Here is a 21,371-nt window from a genome sequence, read left to right on the forward strand (position 1 = left end):
TTCCCAGAATAAGCAATGGAGATACTCATTCCCGCCCTTAGAAGGTGTTTGTTTTCTGTTCTCTCGTGTGGTTTCTAGAATGCCGGAGCCCAGCTGTTTGTTTCTTTATGAAGTGAGGCTCTCGTGAAGGCGCGGGCCTTCGGTTCCACCCACAAAGGCGTTTGAGGGAGAGAAGCTGGGCGCTGTGAACTTGGCAGTGGGCTGGAAGAGCACAGCTGAATATGCTCCCAAACTCTGTGTACGTCGAGGCAATAAACAGTGCGACCGCTAAACCGGCACAACAACAACAGAGGTTTATGTATGTAGACACAGCTCATTGCCTGTCCGCCCGCGTGCACAAAGATGAGAAGTGTTGCGTTGGCTTCGAATGAACAGAAGCTCCTCAAAGCCTCCCACTGTGGCTCACTGTTGCCTTAACAATGATTTGCAGTGGCAGGCTGCCACCGTGTAAAAAGCCTATCTCCACTGCAAATGACAGAGCTTGTCCGCTCACACAAAACAATTCCTGCGCTATCTGCAAATAAACACGCCATTGTTGCTTTACGATGTTGCGCTTGGCGGAGAGCTCCCCTTTTTTCTGAACATCCCACAATACACTGCAGAAACTTCTGTCCACACCTCATTAAATAATACACACAATAGATGGAGAGCTAATGAAAATAGGATGTTGGTCTTCAGTCCTGTGTGTGTGTGTTTGTGTGTCTCATCCTTACCTGAACTCAAGTTGACTGACAGAAAAAGCACATTATATATGACTACCACATGTAATACTCAGAGAGGAAACACTGAGCATAGCTTCATGGCTGTAGGCCTGTCTTCAAACAGTATTGTTTCACAGAATACGTGACTTCCAGCCCTAACTAATGAGGAAGTCAGCGTCCGCGGTGCACCTGTGACAGTTTGCGGCAAGAGCACCAATTCACATCTGCTCTGGCTGTTTTCTTGCTGCAGGGGATGACCTGTGCAGACCCTGAGGGCAGACAGACAGACAGAGCAGCTCTGTGGTCACACCTCGCATCTCACAGCAGCTCTGTGGTCACCATTCGCATATACACACTCATCATGCTGGAAGACAACAGCAGCACAGCATGCGCGCATGCGCACACACACACACACACACACACACACACACACACACACGTACATGCTGAGCGGCATGCTCTCAGCTCTAGTGCCAAAGTGTCCCACGAGAGTCAGAGCGGTGGGGTAAATCAGGTTAACACCGTAGGCAAAGGAGGCAGGCTCTACATGCTTCCTGATTTTCTTAAATAATGAATTGCTAAATTCCCTCTGAGTTTTAAATTGCTCTCCTTTCATTGCTGCTTGTGGTAACCGACCGATTCAGACCCTTATTACATGATGGCATGCATCATCTCCCCACAACATCTCTGTCTGTTGCATTAACATTTGGTCTCTTGCTCTTCATTCCTTCCTCTCATAGCACAAGTGACCATGCACACACATATACACACAGGCGTGCGGAAACGCACGCACGCACACACACACAGACACACACAGGCCCGCTGGTTTCCCCTGCAGTGTTTCAGACCCCCCTGAGTTGGGCCTTCCCTGCGCAGTTAATGGGACTCCAATACCAAAAGCCTTTGCTCCGGATGCTGCTCTGAGACAGCAAAAACACGGCAGGCCACCACAACCTCTTCTCAGTCTTGTGATCTGTCACCCCGCTACTGGGGGTGAAGGGGTACCATTCCCTGCCCTAGGTGTCTGTGCTAGCTCTGGGGAAACCAAATTAGAGAGGGAGCCTGCCTGCACTCCAATGCCTTCAACACAAACAGATGAAGGAGACAGGAGTGCTGGACATTCTGTACCAGGCAGGCTTAGCACTCTAAATATAGACACCATGCTGCTAGAAAGCCTGTGTCTGCTGCTGAAATGCAATGGGAAAGCGATACTGAATATGGACAAAAGAAAGGAATTTACATATGAGGCAGCTTTACTGACATTTTTGTTTTATTGAAACAAATTGAGGTCCAGTGTAAAACATGCAGTTCAGCAGAGAAACCCTGGCTGTAGCATCAGTAAGGCTGAAACCTACGTGTATATGGAAAACAAGCAGGCAGCCAGTCCCACAACGCCTCACTGACCGTTTAAACAGGATGGAAGAGCAAAACAAATGGATGTCACGATTTCTAGCAAGAGGCAGTTGTGTAAAAATAGCCTGCTCCCAGAAACCCCCGGTAGCGAGCAAATCTCTTCTGCTCAGTCAGCCCGGGTCATCGGGTCCAAGTGTTGCACTGGGTTAGAGAGGACTGCCTCCGTGTTCTCTGGCCTGACTGAGAGTGAAAGTTCAGCGGACAGCTGGCCTCCGCAGCGAGGCGAGGGAGAGCTGAGGAGGCGCTTTACTGAAACGGGAAGGATGCAGCGGACGCTGTCTGACAGGAGACAGGAGTGCTGACTAAGAGGCCCTGGCTCAGGCGGCTGGGAAGACAGCCTCTGGGTCCTTGCCGCTCCAAAACCACAGACATGGGAGGCAGGGAGCTGAATTACAGGGAGCCTGTGACCGCAGAGGTCCTGGCCCTGTTCTCCAACACCACGTTACTGCCGTCGATAAGTAAATGACAACAACAGGAGGGATGAGGCAACAGAAACTGAGCGCCTCATACACATCTATCTCTACCCATGGTGCGCAGGGGCCACAGGAGATTGCTGGAGGCCTGACTGCTAAACAATCACCCCGGTGACACTGTGCAAGCTCTGTGGTGCAGCAGCCGTCAGGGCAAACACACTCATTCATACTCCCTACATGATGTCACTTTCATGGCCTAAATAGTCAGGGCGCACCAGCTGGCGGCCAACCGCATGTAAGCAGAACCTGCAATCTTCCTGCTAGAAAACATGCTTTTCCCTGGCGTTTTCCTGCTGGAGAAGGCTATGGGCGGGGATCTCCAGTGACGACCAGGAGACACGATCTCATGCGCGCACTAATGGAGAGATTGTTGTGTGAGATTGCGTTCTGCTAAGCACTCACACTTGAAGACAGAGCATGTGGTGAAAATGCTCTTTACTTCAGCTGGGGCTGGCCTTGTTTTGGCATGAAGGGACAGCTGGCTGTGACGGTCAGCTGCGTGTGTTTGAGAGGGAGCTGACGTCAGCAGTGTCAGCTTGTCCTGAGAGGCCGGTCTGCGGACCCTCGGACTCCCGCAGTCTGAGCACTGACAGAGGCCAAGGTGTCAGGGCCATGCGGCCACACTCAACCGGGAATGCAGACCATCTGTGCAGCCAGCCTCACACGGGCGCACACGCACACGCCCAGACACACACACGCACGCGCACACACACACACACACACACACACACACACACACAGACAGACACACACACGCACACGCACGCACACACACACACACACACACACACACACACACACACACACACACACACACACAGACACACAGAAGCACACCTACACACACACAAATGCACAAGTGTCAAATACACCCACTTCACACTGTCCCTTCAGCCTCACTTGTTATTTGTAATAGCACACAGACTGGATCTGTGTGCTTCACAAACAAGTCAATGACTTGAACGGCCATTGAAAGGGTTGCGTTCCTGAAACTGGAGAGAAGCTGATTTTCACAAAGCCTCTGAGCGGTGTTACAGAGGAGTGTGACAGCCGAGATGGGGAGGGCCAGATTCTGACAAAGTCAAAGTGAGAGCGTGACCAATCCAAACAGGGCCTGTGTAACGACATCATGAAAAAAAGAGCATAAAACTCTCCGCTACTGCAGTGTACATAAGCACAGAACACATTCCCTGTTATTGAAACGGGAAACTTGGACACAAGCGGAGATGTGACTTTGAGCAAACACGCAAAATCTGCACCAGTAAATGAAACGTGTCAGCTGGGCTATGACTCTCGACAGTTTGCATTCGAATTTGACTGGCAGGGCTGGATATGGGAGGCGGGGCTTGATTATTCTGTTCCAATGAAACACTTTGCTTGTGACCAGTTTTCTCAAAACAGGAAACGGGAGCCCTTGTTCTTCAAGAAAAAGAAAACAAACACAGACATGTCCCCCTGCCCTGGCCTCTCGTACTGCCACCTTTCCCACTCTGAATCGGCCTGTCAGGCAGGGCTTTACCCCCCTCCCACCACCCCAAGCCCTCAGTCCTGTGAGTGACAGCTGGGTTGGGGTGCTAACTGACACCATGAATACACTCCCGTTCCCCCCAGGCTCGGGGCCACGCCCCTCCCTCCAGGCTGGGGCCCTCTCTCATCACCATGACTGGCACGATGAGCAACTGCTTATCCCTGCCTGAGGTGCTGTCAATCAGGGGAAGAGCTCTACTCCAGATTGGGGATCTGAAGAGGCCCATACGGAGAGCTGAGGGGGCCACTTGTTCTTTTTTTGTACTGGTATGGATATTTTGAAGGGGCGAGAGAGGGGGGCTCAAAAGATCTGCATTGTCACACTCTATGGAGACATTTGTACGTCTAGCTCAATGTAATAGCCTCAGTGCTCTCCTAGGCCCATGAACACAAACAAGCAAGAAAAAAATCTCCCATGCGGTAGCAGCCACATGACATAAATCTCACGGGGGCCAGGCGCCTCAGCAATAGGGCATTGTGGGAGAAGCCCTGCTGAAACAAACACCTGTCTCGTAATGAGCCTCGCTGTAAACCAGCAGAGCTGGAGCAGACTGTGAGCCCGCGCCGCTTTAGGCTGGTGACCGGAATGGGACTCGGTCATCCAGCAAGCCAGACCGAGGCATGCATGGCACAGCCTTTCAGAGTAATTGAACTGTCAGAAACAGCGTGGTAAGTACTGGAGTGCACATTCTGGAGACCACACTGGTTTTACAGCTTGAAGCATGAACATTTTCTTGGCACATGCACTTGGCTTTCCTATGCAGCGCTTGCTGAAAAATGTTTGGAAAAAATTATGCTCGGAATATATAAATATGAGCGGGATTTTAAAAGATCAAACCCCTTCTGCGCCTATGAATAGTCTCAGGCCTCCTGTTTTTTATCTGACAACCATAAATCTTTTCTTTCATCACGAGACTTAGAAGTCTGACAGAATCTCCTCTAAGTGGACAGCAGCAGTTATAGCAGTGCTCACTACATAAGACTGCATGTTCAAGAGCTACAACAGCAAAGGCCGACCACAGCATTTAACCACAAGCACAAATGTTGTTGACCGAAAGAAATGAATGATTCAGGTTTGGAAAGTCACTTAATTACTTGAGGATTTCCCATTTCCCAATTAACGAGAGCTCCGGAAATGCCATGGTGTGCGACTTCAGCAGGTTAACTTCCACTTGTCCCTGAAGCGAAATAAAGTTGCCCGCATACTGACGGGCACAGAGGGCCAATCAGAGGGGGCTGGAAAAAGGCAACAACGGCAAGGTTAATTAGTCAAGAGAGGGAGGGAGAGAGGGAGGTGGGGAGGGGGCCGGGCCAGGCAGTCAGCACGGGACTCGGCTAACACGTGTTGACAGGAGACCCAAAGCTGTCAGCTCCCATTGCGGCCCAGCTCGCTTGAAACCAGGAGAAAAAGAAAGCTTTGGCCTCCAAAGGCAGGCCCAGTCCCTCTCCCCCGGCCACTCCGCTGAACAATGGGGCCTTTGTGGGGCAGCACCAGTATCCGTACAATGTGGGATTGTCACCCCCTTTCAGTGATGGAAAACCACGAGGAAAAAAAAAAGCAACAAACCTGCTTTACAACTCAGTGCACAGAACCTCTCGGTACAATGCAACACACAGAAAAAGACAGATCCTCTCCTCTCATCTCTGTGGTAGCTTAAAAAGGCAAGACGCTGGTAACGCTCTACAGCAGCTCTATGGGCAGGTGTCCAGCAACTTTTCACAGCAACAAAAGAATTGTGGGAGTTAAATATCTCACACACTTATGTCCACATTCATCCAACAGAACTGTGACATTTGCTGTCCTCGGGCAAATGGCTGGTGTGAAATGGCTGGAATGGAATAACACCACACCCCCCCCTCGTCTGTGAGGAAGAATTACCCCACCGTTCATACTTCACACCCTCGCCACAGCTGCTGCCCTGCGTTTAGCCGTGTTCATTTGTAGAGTACTCAGAGATTGGGAGCAATTAGGCAAATCAGAAACATATCAGTCACCGGCATTGCCCGCAGTCAAGAGCAAAGCCAACCTCCAGATTTTTCCCCCTAATGACATTTTGAGAACAGATTAACTTTTTGGCAGGTCTGTGTCTCTGCATATTTTCAGCGCTGGATGCAAACCAGTAATGCCTCCCTTTCAGCGCTCGAGGCTGAAAGTCGACTCGTATGCATGAAAACCTGAACCTTAATGAACTCAATTAGGAGATTCTGATAGGCAGAGAGCTGAAAGTAAAGAGACCAGGCAGCTGCTCTGACTGATCTGAAGGCAGCAGCTGCAGCACCAGCATCAGACCCGGCATCATATGACTTATTTTTCTTGCTGTTGTCTTGGTACCTGTGCAGAAACCCCCTCCATCAAGATGTCATTAAAACTATTTCAGCAGCTACTTCTAAACTGGAGACGTATTCTTGAAAGCTAGGCTTTTGCTTCTGTGTGCAACAGCAAGTGTCAAAAGCATCTCTCCCTCAGGAAGTGCAGTTTCACAGCAGGCCGCTACACAGGACACGGACTCCACCAGCATGGCATCACACACAACGCCTGCAAACCAGGGCAGATGCCACTGTTGTGTCACCAACACAATTCCCAGAAAACGTCACGCAGGCACATACATACAACCGGTTGAGAATTTACACAGAGACAGGAATGTGAGGAATGTTGCGTGAGCGTTCCTTTATTCTGAGAGGGTATGCGGGGGGGGGGGGGGGGGGGGGGGGGAAGGAGGGTGGAACCGGTGGGGCGGCTTGATTCCAGCACAAAATGGTGGTGATGGGAGACCGTGTCAGAAAACACGGTTCTCACACGGTCCGGCCTCTAACGACACGAGGAACAGCCAGATGCACTTAACGTCAGCTCCGCATCACCGCCGAGCAGAGAGGAGAGGGTGGGGTGACCTCCCCGTCCAACCTTCCGGCTGGGCCCAGCGAGCCGAGTAGGTGCGAGGGGCAGGTGCTGGCGGTGTGCACTGATTAACAGCGACCAAACAGTGCGGGGTGTGAGGGTCAGGACTAGGGCCTGGGCAAGGTCCGCTCCTTATGCGCAAACACCTACACTCCAGTGTGTACAAAAAAACCGCATTCATCGACAATGCGCGTGCCCAGTAATGAAACCCGACTGTTTTTCCAGAAGGAAGAGAAGGAGAAAATAAAAACTAACGTACGCGTTTAACTTCCACAGGCGGGCTGGAGGCAGCTGAAAAGCTGGTTTTTGGTCACTGCCATATTTGGTGCCTGTTTGTTTGTTTTTCCAATTTGGACGTTGCTTCGTTTTCCTTTGTTCAGACTTAGTTCTTTTTTCACATGGGAACCACAGAAGCTGAGAGCTTCTCTGGGTCCATCCACATACTACCACAGATCCTTCTCACAAACAAGCCAGACAAACAAAAAGAGACAAGGACCATTCCTGAGAACAACAATGTTCTTGGGCTCCTAAAAAAAACATCCATTTGGACAGACTCAAAGACAGATGTTCACAAAAGTATTTTAAAAGTGCAACACAATGGTCGGTCCAGATAGTTTCTAATTTCCAATGTAAAATAAAGAACATTTGTAGTTCTTAAACTTGTTCAGAGAATAATCTTTTCCTCAGATGACCTGGAGTGCTCTTACATCATTGACAAATGGACGAGAAGCTGACAAAACGCACTGTCTAGGCTTGTTCTCCACAGATGGCTGTCTAACAACCCGGTCGTGTGAAAAAAAAAAAAAAAAACAGCAGACGTCCCAAATTTGGGTGCTGTGCCCTGACAACAGGTGCGGAAACAACAGCCTCACAGCAGGTGACGGAGGTCTAACCCTCACCTCCCAACCCCACGTGTCTGGTAAACACGGCATCCCTCCCACACTCACCCTGAGCTCCAGCGAGTCCCTCACTGCTCCTCTGGCCCTCCGCACCACTCCTGGGCTCCAGACTCTGGATCAATGGGTTCCAGTTTCCATCTCTCGTCTCTCTCAGATTAAACAGCAATAGCCAGACAGGAAGGTTACTGCTTTGTGTTCTGAGCCCAGAGAAAGCCAGCTGGCCGATGCTAGGGCAATTCAGGGCAACATGAAGGCCAAAAAACCCAAAACGAAGCGTCAGTGCGTTCTTGTTGTGCTCTCAGCCGTGGAGCTGAGAGGTTATCTAAGGGCGCGTTTACACACGCAGTTCAAAGTTACACTTGACCTTGCCTCGAAGCTCAGAGGTCACACCTAGGTTTGATTTTTACATTGAAATGATTCACCTTCACAAACGCAAGTAAGGTTGAATTCGTCTGCAACCAGTAATCATGACATGGCTTCCTATTGCATGCTTTACGTACCATGCAAACCCTGCCAAAAATTCTGAAAGTAAACAGAGCAAACATTGATGTCACTGTATATTTCCTGTTTATGTACTGCTTGAAATTATATATCATGCAGCCCAACTTCATGCACAATAGCCTCAAGTTAAGTTTAAATAATTTAGTACTCTCAATCGTGTAAAGAAACCGAATGAGACTGCCATAATTCCATCTCCTCGGTAAAACACACACAAAAAAGAAAAAAAAAAAAAACACAAGATTGACCTTGCTTGATTTATTATTAGACCATGGGCTCAAAATTCTTTCAAACAATGAGCCTTTTGCATTGAGGTAATTTGCTTGGTTTCCTGAAGTGAAACATGGTTATTGTTCACATGCCCCTCACAGAAGAGGCCATTCTGAGTTCCCCCTGTAGCAAACATGTGAAGCAGTATGAACATGATCTCAGTCTAGAACACTGATTCTCAATCCTGCTCCTGGGGCCCCCCTGCTCTGCACGTTTTCCATCTTTCCCTGCTCTACCTGACTGAACTCATCAGTGGCACTTTTGATTAGTTGAGCACACCTGATGTAATCAAGAGCATGTTAGTCATTTCAATCAGGTGTGTTTGGAGCAAAGATAGATAGAAGATATGCAGGACAGGGGGGCTCCAGGAGTAGGATTGAGAAACACCGGTCTAGAGGAAGCAACACAGAGAAGGGGTCAGGTGCACTACACCTAAGCACTGAGGTGAAACGCACTGTGCTCTTCCCCTCTAGTTGTCGGTAAAACACAACCGTTCCTGTTAATATAGTCTTTCAGGTGCAGCAGGCGGTGCTGGCCTGCGCGGCCCTGCCCCAGCCCCGGAGAGGAGGCTCACTGCAGCAGCAGGTCTGCGCAGCTCCAGCGGATGCAGATGTGCGCACTGCGATGACTGAAGAGTCTGCTGGCAGCTTGGAGTGACTGCACGTTCAGCCAGCTCCGATAAAGCCACCAAACGAGACGGCGCAGAGGCCCGTTTCTACCAAACTCTGAAGGAAGTGCAATCAGCCAACGAGCTTCCTTTTGTACACTCTCTTCCCCATCACGAGACATCACTAAAAGTGATATACCTAAAAGTTCCACCTGAACTGAAGTCCAAACAACAACCCTGCGGGACAATCTACCTGAGAATCTGTGCCATCTTTCACCAAGGAGAGGTGCACTGAGCCACGGCATCAGGCCAAGAGAACACTGATGAACGCACAGGCACCAAAACATACATTTGGACTCGCAACAGCTCCGGTTAGACACCAGACATTCCAGTGAGTATGTATCACATAAATCTGCATAGGAAATAGTGATGTAATAATGCGGGGTCATTTCAGCAATTTTAATAGAACACAAACACTATGCATTTAACCCTCATCCCCCACACCTTCCCTTTCCTCCTTAATATCTGACACACAGCAGAAATTACGCAATGGAAACAGATTTTCCTTCTTTTCACATTTCAACGAGAGCACAGGGCAAAGGCTCAGAGGGTGAATTTCACAGTCTGCCATTCATTACGAGCCATTATCTGCTTCATATCTGCTGCGCAACACGACTGGTGGCTGCAGCCTATTAACTTCACACACACACACACACTAGCTGCTAAGCTGTCGCGATTAGGCTTCTATTAACTTCATGTTCCTCGCTGGTTGCTGAAAAAACCAGCGGCTCAGTGACGGCGAGGAAGCCGTCAAGACTTCAACGCTGATAAAGACGGGCCCGCTAAGTCACGCCAGCTTCTTCCACACCAGTTTGTGAGGGAGCATGAGACAGCATGTATCAGCTTCTGCAGACAGCAGAAACGGGCAGGCGAGAGGTGTCTTCTGAGAGCGAGTATCAGGAGCCCCCCTGTACTGCAGGCCAAGATAACATTCCACAGGCTGGTGCATTATGCGGAGAGGTACATGGAACAGACAGATTAACTTGGGGGTTTCTGAAGTCACACTTCACGGAGAATAAACACAACCTTACTGATTAAAAACACACACACACACACATACACACACACAAACACACACACTCAAATGGCATTTAGCTGTACAGCTGTGAAATCAGGAATAATTCCAAAAGGGATAACACAAATGAGGGGCTTCAACTGAAGTAAAAAAAAAAAAAAAAAAAAAAACAAAGATTTACCCCCCTCCCCCTCCCCCCACATCATACACAGCTCTCGAGATATACCGCAGGTCTTCTACGGAAGAAGCGGGGAGATGCAATAACAGAAACACAATAAACAAACAATAAATCTGAGCACAAAGGGAAGAGACCTCCACAGTTTTTGGATCCTGTGAGACAATAATCCACTGTCTCTCCTCCTCCGCTGTAATTGTGGGGAGGTGTACCCGTCTGTACTACAAAGGGAACTGTAGTATGGCAGAGCCTGGCCCTCACATGCCAGAGGCTCATTTTTCATACACAGAGAGCGCACAACGCATAATTTATTACGCCCGTTTCTCATGTACTCTACTTTGGCACCACTACCAGTAGTCAGGCCCCCTGCCACACGTGGAAATATTAGCATGCTGCAAAGCCACCTCCGCCCACACCTTGTCCTGTCAAGAGCCACAGGCCCTCTCAGTGGCTTCTTGTCATAAACAGATACGGTTGAGGATTAGCGTTGGGTTTATGAGCACCAGTCTCTTCTTCTCTTCTCATCTCTTCTGCCTGGGTTCTCGTGACTGCAGGGTCATCATAGCAGTGGTTCACCTAGCTGATGTGTATGCTGGCGCAGTTATGATGGGCTTAGCGTGTGTGTGTGTGTGCGTGCGTGTCTGCGTCCCTTGGAAGGGATCAGCAGATTACATTTTGAAACCCTGCACTACAGACTCTGGTCCGAATAAAAACCAGAGCCAGGATGAAACGTGTCTCAAGGCGTGTGACCTTGAGCCAAGTGAGCTTCTCCCGCGGGCCCACTGGCAGACAGTGGGACTGTTGCTGGGGCATAGCAGTGGTGTTGGGGTGCCTCTATCGCACACATGACAGCGCTCCCCAGCAGAGAGCACATGATGTTCAGCCAGGGCTTTCTGCTTCAGTGGCTGCTGCCTGTCTCTAGGGGGGTGAGTGTCTTCACTCACTGCTGCCCAGGCTGTTCTTATCGCCCTCCTCCTCCAGAGTGCTTGAGCCCAATGGGATATGAGCAAGCGGGCGAAAATTGCACACAGTCAGGCATTGGCTAACGTCAAAAGAAAGGCTTGCTGCACTCACACAAGACCTGGCAATGGTGACAGGCCTTGGATGCCCATGGGACCGAACAATTCGCTTTCCTATCTCCGATGGAGATAATGCCAACATTTTCCCTTTCCTTGGAGACTCATGACAGCGGCACGCACACACACAAACACCCACACACACACACATTGCGAAACGCCGACATGAGCCAAGACCATCGTTCATAGCCGGCTCCCAGATGCCAGCCGAGCCATGTCATCTCATTCTTTCCTGTACGTGTTACAAGCCTCGCCAATCTCTCCCCGAGCCCACGCTGCAAGCTATTTACAACAGGATGACAGCACTCCCGTTATGAGGCTTTGCAGAGATGCCGGCGAATTTCGCTGCTCGCTGTGGTGGTAAGGGGAGGCAGCCCAGCTCGCCGACGCACCCGTGAAGAAGGGGGGGCTCTATGGGGGTGTTATTCCAGGCTCCTTATCTCAGCATCATCGGCTGTCATGCGCCCGCTCGTCACCCCTCCACTCCCCACGCTCAAGTGTACGCACAGAGCGGCCTGTGCAAAGCGCTCGGTGCTGGGCCTTCGCCCCGCTGCGAGCGCCGCTGCTATGTTTGCCAGCACCAGCTGCGTGCTGCAGGTGTGGGACGGGTGAGAGACCATTCTCCCTCTCATTAAGGCAGCCGTTGGCGGGAGTGACTCTGCCGCCCGGAGCAGGAGCGGACAGCCGGGCGGGTCTCCCGCTCTTCGCTAATTAGCAAGCTTGCTTTCAGCACTGTCGGTCCGGAGGGGCTGTGTCTGCCGTGCCGTTCTGCGGAGACGCGGGCTTGCCCTCGGTCCCGCCATCCTGCCTCGGGGTGACATTTGACGGCTATCATACGGAACGAGGTCTGTCCAGCTGACTCCATAGCGGAAGGCTTTGAGTTTGACCGTGGTAACACTGAGACCAAAACAAGCAGTGTGTTCTTTTCATTGCTGTGAAAATAATGAGACACATCAACTTCTCATAACTATGGAAAGATAACATGCAGACCCACTTTTATTTGCCTTTTCCCACAGGGGCGATACAGCAGTTCAAGTGCACTATGCCATAAAAAGAGCAATGCCCAGTGTCTGTGAGCCAGCGCTGAAGCTCTTCAGTTTGTGAGAGTGTGTGCGCTACATGACTTGTTACCACAGGTTGGATGCTTCCGGTCCCCTCGTATTGAAGTCCGCATCAAGCACATATTACCAGTACAACCCCAGTCCCAACCCAGCCCATCAAAGATATGCCAAGAACACTGAGTCACTTGAGGGAAAAGCGTCAATCAAATGGATAATAATAATAATTATTATGCACTCACTGCTGTATCCTCAAAGCCCTATAATTTGACTACCGCAGCTGAAGCCTCCCACTAACAATGCATTTGTTTTGAGTTTGTAAAGGAGGCAAAACACTGAACTATCAATGATGTCTGGTCATTGGCTGACATTTCACATTTCTGTCTGGACAGGTTTTACGTCTGACCAAGTATTCATATGCCTCACACGTCTGGCATGTGATATGGGGGTGAAATGATGATGCAGCCTGGGGTGTAATCTGACACAAATAAGATCTTCGAGTGTGCCACCAGAAGAAATGAACTCCTTCAGAACAGTCAGATTTGTGTTCAGCTCTGGGTCCAGGTCTCAGCCATGGCCCTGGCGTGCGCGTGAGTGAGCGCCTGGGATGATGTGGACTAAAACCACAGAACTCTCAATAAAAAGCATGCTGACGCACGGGCCACCCCCACCAGGCCAAAGTAAACAAGGCAGCAGCTATCATTTCAGATGGACTTCTGAAGAGGGTCACGCAGCCAAAATCCTCTCCCTTTGAAGCTGAATTTTCATTGGTATTCGCCTTTTTCTCTTTCACGGCAAGAGCGATTAGGAAGCCGAAACATTTCTGTCTTTAACGTTCAGGGTTGTTTTCATTGTTTCGCGGCTGCCAAAATTGAGAGTGGGGCGGTGGGGGGGGGGGCGGACAGAGGCGGGGGAACTATGGAACAGAAGAGGCGATTCTAAGTTTTCAGTTGTGTAAGACGAGCACAGAGAGTGACTTCTCTCTGGCAGAGGGCCTGGACGAGACGTGACAGGAGCCTGTCACCCCTGTGAGGGTCAGATGCGCGCCTGGGCGATACTGTACGGTGTGTCCTCAGCCGCGTCCCGGACACAATATAATCAGGTCACAATCGGCAGGAAATTCAACAGGCAACACATTACCTCATTAAAAACATCCTCTCGCCTCCGCTCTGGCGCTTGGACATCCCCTACTTTCAACAGCATTTGAGACATTAAGACATTCAACAGCCACTGAACGGCCACCTTTCCGGTCTTTGCACTGCTGCGTAGGATCCATGTCATTCGAACTGATAACACGCACGTCCTCCAAGATTGTGTGAATACCACAGGAAAAGTAGCCGGATTACTTTCACTGGCATTTTGACTGGAGGTATTTCATGTAGCACTGTTGGGTTCCAAGTAGTGCCTCTATTATCACATTTGACTGCGCAGCCAGCTCAGTAATATAAGCTCAATTAAACCAAACTAAAACCAGGTCAGCAACCGCTACATGTCTGGAAATAATTGCTTGAATTTCTTTATGCAATACTTAAAAAGACCATAACTTCAGATATAAAGCAGAGTCACTAACTCAAGCCCCTGTTTCTACATGAAGATACACGCCTTTGTGTCTATCCTAACAGCAGGATCAAAGATATTTTCGCTGCCGTCATTGACGTATTAGGATGAACGACACACAGTTTCCTTCGGTCCGTGCCAGAAGTTCATGTGTCTGAGTGGGTTAGGGTAGAATTCAGTGAGCGCCCTGCTGTCCACAGAGCCAGGTGCTGAGGAGCAAAGCCCACACAGAGTCACGCTGCAGGTGGGCCAACAGGCGTGAGGGAGGCGGCAGGTCTCACAGCTGGGCATGAAGGCAGCATGCTGCCCACTTAAAACACTCCGAAACAAAAGCTTCATTTGCAATAGCTCTGACAGTCACATTGCATGGCCATATCCATCGTGTATAGCAACTCAAGTGATTTCAGAGTAGGTCTGTGGGTTGGCGCACTGTTTCTCACTGTTTGCTCACAAGTTCTACGCTGAGAGGGTTTAAATGGCATGAAAGAAGTAAAAAAGTAAAACTAAGCTGGTCGACCAAGCAACAGTGATAAAGCCTGTCATTAAAGACACTAATGACAACAGTAGAATGCCACTATTGTTTTTAAAGTCTGATGGAAATGTCCCTTGGTGGAGAAGGCATAAAACCCTCCACCTCAGTTAAGGGCACACAAGCCTGAATCAGCCACTCTACCCTCTCCTCTGCACAGCCCGTCAAAGCTGCCTTCACTGGGAACTTCTGCCAAGCACAGCAACCCACAGTTCAAGTACTGAGAAAATATACAATGACAGAGTGCCAAATACACCACCTACACTGCAAATCTGAAATGCAATACAGCAGTCTGAAACATAATTATCTACCTCATGAAGACAGAGCCTAGGGACCCGACGCCAGCCATGTGCAGTGTCAGGTGTTATCTTAGTGTTCCAAACGGTCATCTTGGCGGATTAACTGTGGCGGCCGGCTCCCCTCCCTGTCCTCACCTGTGTACCACTCTCGCGTCCTTCTGCATCTGACCCATGCGATGTGTGGACTCTGGAGGGTCTCACTTCCTTACTGCAGGACCTCGCACAGCGCGCCTGACGACCAGCCGACGGAGGGAACGCCCAGGCAGCAGTGAGCTGCGGGTGGGTGCAGGGCGATGGAGATAAGGTGGAGAAATGTGGGCTCGGTGCTGCGTCACTGGGAGGCCTGTCCGTTCTTAATGCTGCATCTGACACCTACCTGTGAGCGCGGTTCATTAATGTTTCTGCGCCGCAAACAACAGGATATGTATGTATCAGCAAAACCTGCATGCGAAGAGGGTACGGACTGTCCAAGGCCGGTGAAAGGGACACAGCTGCACTTTAATTTTAAACCAGGCATTTAGCACAGCACTTCAGAATGGATGCACTGTTCCTGTACAGGGGCCTCACAAACAATGTCACAATGTGCTACATGTAATATTTCCAGACTGATGCAAACAAAAAAATGCACTAGTGACAGACATCGAAAACATGTATTTGCTGCGCTGTCTTGTTCAATGTTAGCTCAGAAACATCGGCCAAGCCCTGATTCCCATGAATGACATTACTGGTATCCAGCACTCAAAGAGTGGAAGACGAGACATTTGATCCCAGAGGAGTTTGTCCTTGTTTTAGGTGATTCATTGAATGATCCTGACCGGGACCCATTACCCAACACAAAGCACACAGTATGGCATTGTGTAGAAATGTGCAACAACACGTTCCATTACGGCGTCAGCTTAACTACTGTACATCTGTGAAAGCTCACTAAATGAATTAATCCTGTTGTGTACATGGCTAAACATTGTTAAATTCCATCTACAGTGCAAGCAAATGGGACTTAAAATAAATAGCTAACCACCAGCTATTCAGTTGAATGTTTTGAACCACATTCTGAACAAAATGGGCAGAAGGGCAAATTAAATATTTCATGCGCCTAAATGCTAAACTGAAAAAGGAAATTCTGCAGGGCAGATGATAAATTCATCTCTTGTTGTTCTTCCCTTAATGATTCACTATTTGGCTGCAATAAAAAGGTTTTAATCTCTGTGGCAATCATAACTGGTTAAACACACAAAAAGATGATCTGCAGCAATTTAAAAATATTACTCCTTTACTGCTAAAGAAGCTTTTTTTTTTTACAGCACTGGGTTTTGGCACAAGTGATACTGAAACACAGAAAAAAATTCCTCCCCTGGTTGTGTAAAAGCTCATGATCCTACAGCTTCCAAAGGGAGGGAAGGAGGGGAGGGGAGAGCTAATGTGGTCAGGGTTCAGGGCAGTGAGCGTGTCTACATGCAGCCAGCATGGGCCGGGGGCACGAGGGATCAACGCTGCAACTCGGCACCCTGACATCCTGCCGCAACGTAGTAAGATCTGCTCGACGGCAGCGGACCTGCCAGTCAAACCGGCGCAGGATCCAGCACGCTTGCAATGCTTTACTGACACGACGATGACTTCATACTGCAAACAAGCGGGGGAACGGATCAGAGGGCAAGAGCTTGTGTTTTAACATTCTCAGCACACTCGCAAGCTTGTTCGAGCAGCTGTAATCTGTTGCGGTACGGGACTGCGTTTGGTGTGTCAACATAGGGAGAGGGGTTTTGTCAGTGCCAAAATGGAAACAGCGCAGACTCAGCTTTGTGTTACTGAGGAGCCTGAAGGAGTTTAACAGGCGCAGAGGTGGCTTACTCTGAAGCTCGAGACTTTAAGCAGTCTAAAGTGATCAATAACCTTTGCATGACGTTTGAGTTTATGTGCATTGCTTGCTGGAGGTGCTCCGGGTGAGGGCTACATGCATTCTCAGCATGGTGCTTTTGCCTCTTTATGTTCACCGCAGGCCTTCTAGAGCCATGCGAACCTCCCACCAGGTGGGAGGAGAGTAAACGGTGGGGGGGAGCAGACGAGATGATTTAATGTGAGAAAGAGATCAGCGGAGAGGAGACCGGGGGGCACGACTTGGCAGCGAATCGGTGGCATAAACCAAACGCCGACGCCGTGATGTCACCAAGCTCATAAACCAGCTCGTTGAGCCTGCAGAGGAATCTGTCCTCGGAGTCCTTCGCACAACGGCGCAGCGGGACTCAGCCAGGACAACCTGGGGCAGCTGCTGTCGCTGCGGAGACCGCAGGTACCGCAGCGCTAAAAAACGGTCACCTGGGTAATTGCGTCCACGCACTTCATCGCAGCCAACCAACATCAGGAGGGAGATAAGGAAGGCATGTTTTGACGGGGGGAAGAGATCAAAAAATATGACTTGTTCCAATGCTGCCACTGTTTACATAACAGAAACCTGCATCGCATTACCCCTGGTGTAGAGTCAATAAAACGCTTCGGCAACAACGAAAACAAACCCATCCAAAGAGGCTCCAGTGTTTTCCTTCGCTGTGAGATCAGAGCGTCACAATGTAAACACGGCTGATCAATGTAATCGCCACAAATGATCTGCGCAGACTTTTACTGCCCGTTTTCCGCTGCATGAGCTGGCACAGCCTGCAGGAGCGCTTCCAGCACTCAGCACCGCGCGCTAAACAAGAGGGGGCCCGTCTGAGTCCCCTCCTCAGCCATAACAATGCTCTTGTGAACACAATACATTAAGTCAGAGGTACAGAAGTGAGCCAGAGAAAAGGGAGGGAGGGCTGGATCAGAATGAGCACGGGAGAGAAAGGGAGAAAGAAAGGGGGGGGGGAGAGAAAATGATAGCATTTATGTTTCATTAATCAGACACCCAGGGCAGAGTAAATATTCTTGTTGAATTGGTTACAGGAAGGACTGCTTATCTAGCAGGGTAGGTGGCTGAAAACACATGCTGTGGTGTATAAACACATGGCCCATATGGTGTACGCCACCCCTGACCCCACTCCGCACCTCCAGAGACAACAAGCCCCTACCGTACAGTGTACACGCACATCACCAGGCTGACCACTGATACACACTCAGTATGCTTCAGAACTGTGCGCCCTGAGGAAGGACCATAGATCCAGCCAATCAGACGGTCCAAAGGGGTCATACAGACCCACTCAAAGGTGTGTGAAATAAGCAAAAAAATGTTCATGCTCTGCACAATTTAACATGCATTTCAACCTGTATTTATGAGGAAAATCAAGAAACGGCAACTGTTTCTATCCTGGATGTGAAGAGCATGGAAGGGAGGAGGAAGAAATGCCGTGCCTTCACTTTCAGAGAAAGAGGCTGCAACAAATGGTCACAACTCCCAGCAGCCTGTCTGCCTGCAACAATTGGCCCACTGGGCTAAAAAAGCAGTCATCAGCATTAAATGCTAGGTCCTGGGGATATTGGGATGGAATTTGGGCGCGCAGACAGCCGGCATTTGTTTTTGCAGCATCATTTCTTTCTCCGTGACCCACCGCTATGTCTGGGAGGGCACATCACCCCGGCAGAGGGAAACACTGAATCTTCACGACAACCTTCAGAGGAATCCGAGCGGCATCGGGGGGCGGAGCCTGCCGTGATTGATGCACACCATCTCCACAGCAACAGCCCGGCCGCCGGAGGCTGACCACACAGGCCCTGCAGGGGCAGCAGAGTGATGCTGCGCACGGCCACACGCACCGACACAGCAGGGCCTGCATAAACACGGAAGCAATCCCGTAACGTCCCTCTAACGCTGCCACAACATTAGACAAACGCATCCCGTTCACACACCAGAGCATTTCCACTTCCAGTAAACTCATGACCAATTCAAATGACATGCAAAGACCACATCTTTTGTGACGAACTGAGAGCTTTAGTCACCCGTCACTGTAGACAAGCTCTGCATTTGAACGCACTAATAAACGTCACCAGACCGTTAACAGCTGCCAGCAAGGGGAGGGCAGAGCAATTGTAAACATTCCCTTCCCATTGTCTTTGGTTGGCCCTCAAAGAGAAACAAAATAAGCATCAATCTTCATAAATGGCATGTTTCAGCCCACCACGGCCATATATGGTCATACTGCACCTCTTTGTGTGTCACAATGGCCTTTTGAGAGCCTTTCATCTCATGAATGCAAGATTTTCCATATCAAACAGTGGACTAAAGTGTTTTTATTATCTCCGGTTTTTAATAAGCCCAGCCTGGATTATGACTATTCATATCTATGTCTATTCAGAGACCAGGCAGGAAAGGCACAGAGACACTGGGGCAGGACAGACGGAGAGGGGGTGAGAGGCACAAGGAGACAGAGAGAGAAAGAGAGATGAGAGGGGCGCAGGTGGAGTTGAGCACAAAAGGAGCTGCCGCCTTCAGCTGTTGCACCTCAGAGAGTGGACTAATGAGGGTGGGGGGTGGGGATGGGGGTGTGCGTCATCTCCAAAACAGAGCAGAGCAGGGTTCCACTCTAAACTCCCTGGTATTTGAAGAATGCACCACCACAAAGGCCCCAGCGGCAGGAAACGACAACCTGGCAATTATCGCACCCCTCAGCTGTGAGATGAGCCCGAGGTGGAGGGGAAATGCTGTGAGTCCAGACCTGCGTGCTCACCCTGGGAGGGATGACGGAAACCTGAGGGGACGAGCGTCTCAGAGGCCTGAGAGCTATACTGTCCTCCTCTCAGACTCTGATCCAGGATATGTGTGCATCTCCCTCTCCTCAGTATGGGCAGGTGAAGCTCTCCCTTGTGCTCCTGATGGGCATGGTCACCAGCAGCACAGTCAAGCATTTGACTCACTGCAATTTAACAGCAGTGTGCCTTGGCAGCTTCCACACAAAAAACCCCCAAACGCACACAAAAAAAATGCACAATCAAATACAGAACTACCAGCCAAGTTCTGAAGGGGCCTATTTAAATGATGGTGCTTAGTTTCAATTATGTGGAGTGCAGGAGATTGCTGTGTAGCACGATAAGAAATCAATAGAGCTGCGTGCAGCGGTTATCAATAGATTGGACAGTGAATCTCAAAGCTGCCTCAGTGCTGATCAATACCAGGCATAGGATTTGCTACTCGTAAGCCGAGAGGCAGGAGATCCACCATGGGGACTCTCAGTGTAGGGACCTTAACGCCTAGGGGACAGTCAGGTATAAGGTATACTCAGTCAGACTCATGGCTGCTCCATCTCTGTCACAGGCTAGCTGTTTTGTTCCTGCTGGGGCTGTAAAAACAAAACAATTCTGGGGTCTCCCAATTATCTGTAACGTTTAAATGGAGATTGGGTGTGGCTACAATAGGCATTTTATAAACTAAAAGCTGTGCTTTGTTAAAATGCTACAGAAGCTGAATCACTTGCCATTTAGTCCGGAACTTTCATTAGATTCAATTACCCAGCAGTTATGAATTTATACAGATAAAATGGATACTCCAGACCGAGAGGAAATCAGTTGACTTGCATTCTTGATAGAAGACAGTTTCAGCTAAGGAACAAATGAGGAAGCTGTCCACTGCAAAAACAAACAAGACAAAATATGATATGACCCACTTCTTAATACATCTCAACTCCACCAAACCACACTGAGCACACATCTAAGGTAAAGTGATTAAAAATATCCTCACTGCCACTGTGTTTTTTTATATTTGTTTTTTGCTCAATAAAACAATGGGCATCTCTTTAACTCTGTTCTGAATTATAATGGTATAAACCCTGCCAAATCAGGAGAGCTCCCTCCAAGTTCTCAAAGTTCTTTGAATCCCTCTCCAAACCACAGCTGTTTCGGAGGAGAAACATTCTGTCCCTGAAATAACTTCCTCCATCACACAAAGACTTCCAGTTGTCCCCGGTGTCGATGAATGGCCGTTTTCAGTCTCTGTGGTTAGAGCAAAGAAAGGAAGGTGCCGTGGAGAATCGACAAACAGAGGAAGCTAACAAAACTCCACCTCTGCTCACCGCTGAAGAACCTGAAAAAGGTAGCCCTCGCGTGAGCTAATCTGTCAGTGAGCGCTGCTATTGGGGTCAGAGTCACACAAAAATTCCACTGTAGATTTTAAGTTGATATGGGAAAGGACATTCGGACATCCTCAAACAGACGCTTTGATCTTTCAGGGACCCATGACAAAGCTCTGAGGAGACGGCAGGACAGAATGTTCCAACAGAGATCCCACAGCAGTCACTGCGCTGCCCGGACTCCGCCATGACCTCCGACATGGTGCTCCGGGGGAGGAGGGGCTGGCTGACTCCCTGGGCCCTGTGCAGTGTCACTGGCTGTACCGCTCTGAGCTGAGAACCT

The 21,371-nt window shown here is 49.6% G+C and overlaps 1 protein-coding gene across 10 annotated transcripts in view; it reads right to left on the bottom strand.

Moving 5' to 3' along the window:
• The window catches only part of si:ch73-103b11.2 (myosin phosphatase Rho-interacting protein), a 95,278-nt gene that overhangs the window by 42,729 nt on the left and 31,178 nt on the right, over positions 1-21,371 (bottom strand). The window contains exon 1 of one of the 10 annotated variants that reach the window (XM_036549941.1): positions 15,189-15,261. The exons of the other annotated variants lie outside the window; for them this stretch is intronic. The gene's annotated coding sequence lies outside the window, so the exon portion shown is untranslated. Of the gene's footprint in view, positions 1-15,188; positions 15,262-21,371 lie in introns of those variants that run through there. 10 annotated transcript variants of the gene reach the window in all.

Source organism: Megalops cyprinoides, chromosome 1 (assembly GCF_013368585.1).
Source record: "Megalops cyprinoides isolate fMegCyp1 chromosome 1, fMegCyp1.pri, whole genome shotgun sequence".
Classification (NCBI taxonomy): domain Eukaryota; kingdom Metazoa; phylum Chordata; class Actinopteri; order Elopiformes; family Megalopidae; genus Megalops; species Megalops cyprinoides.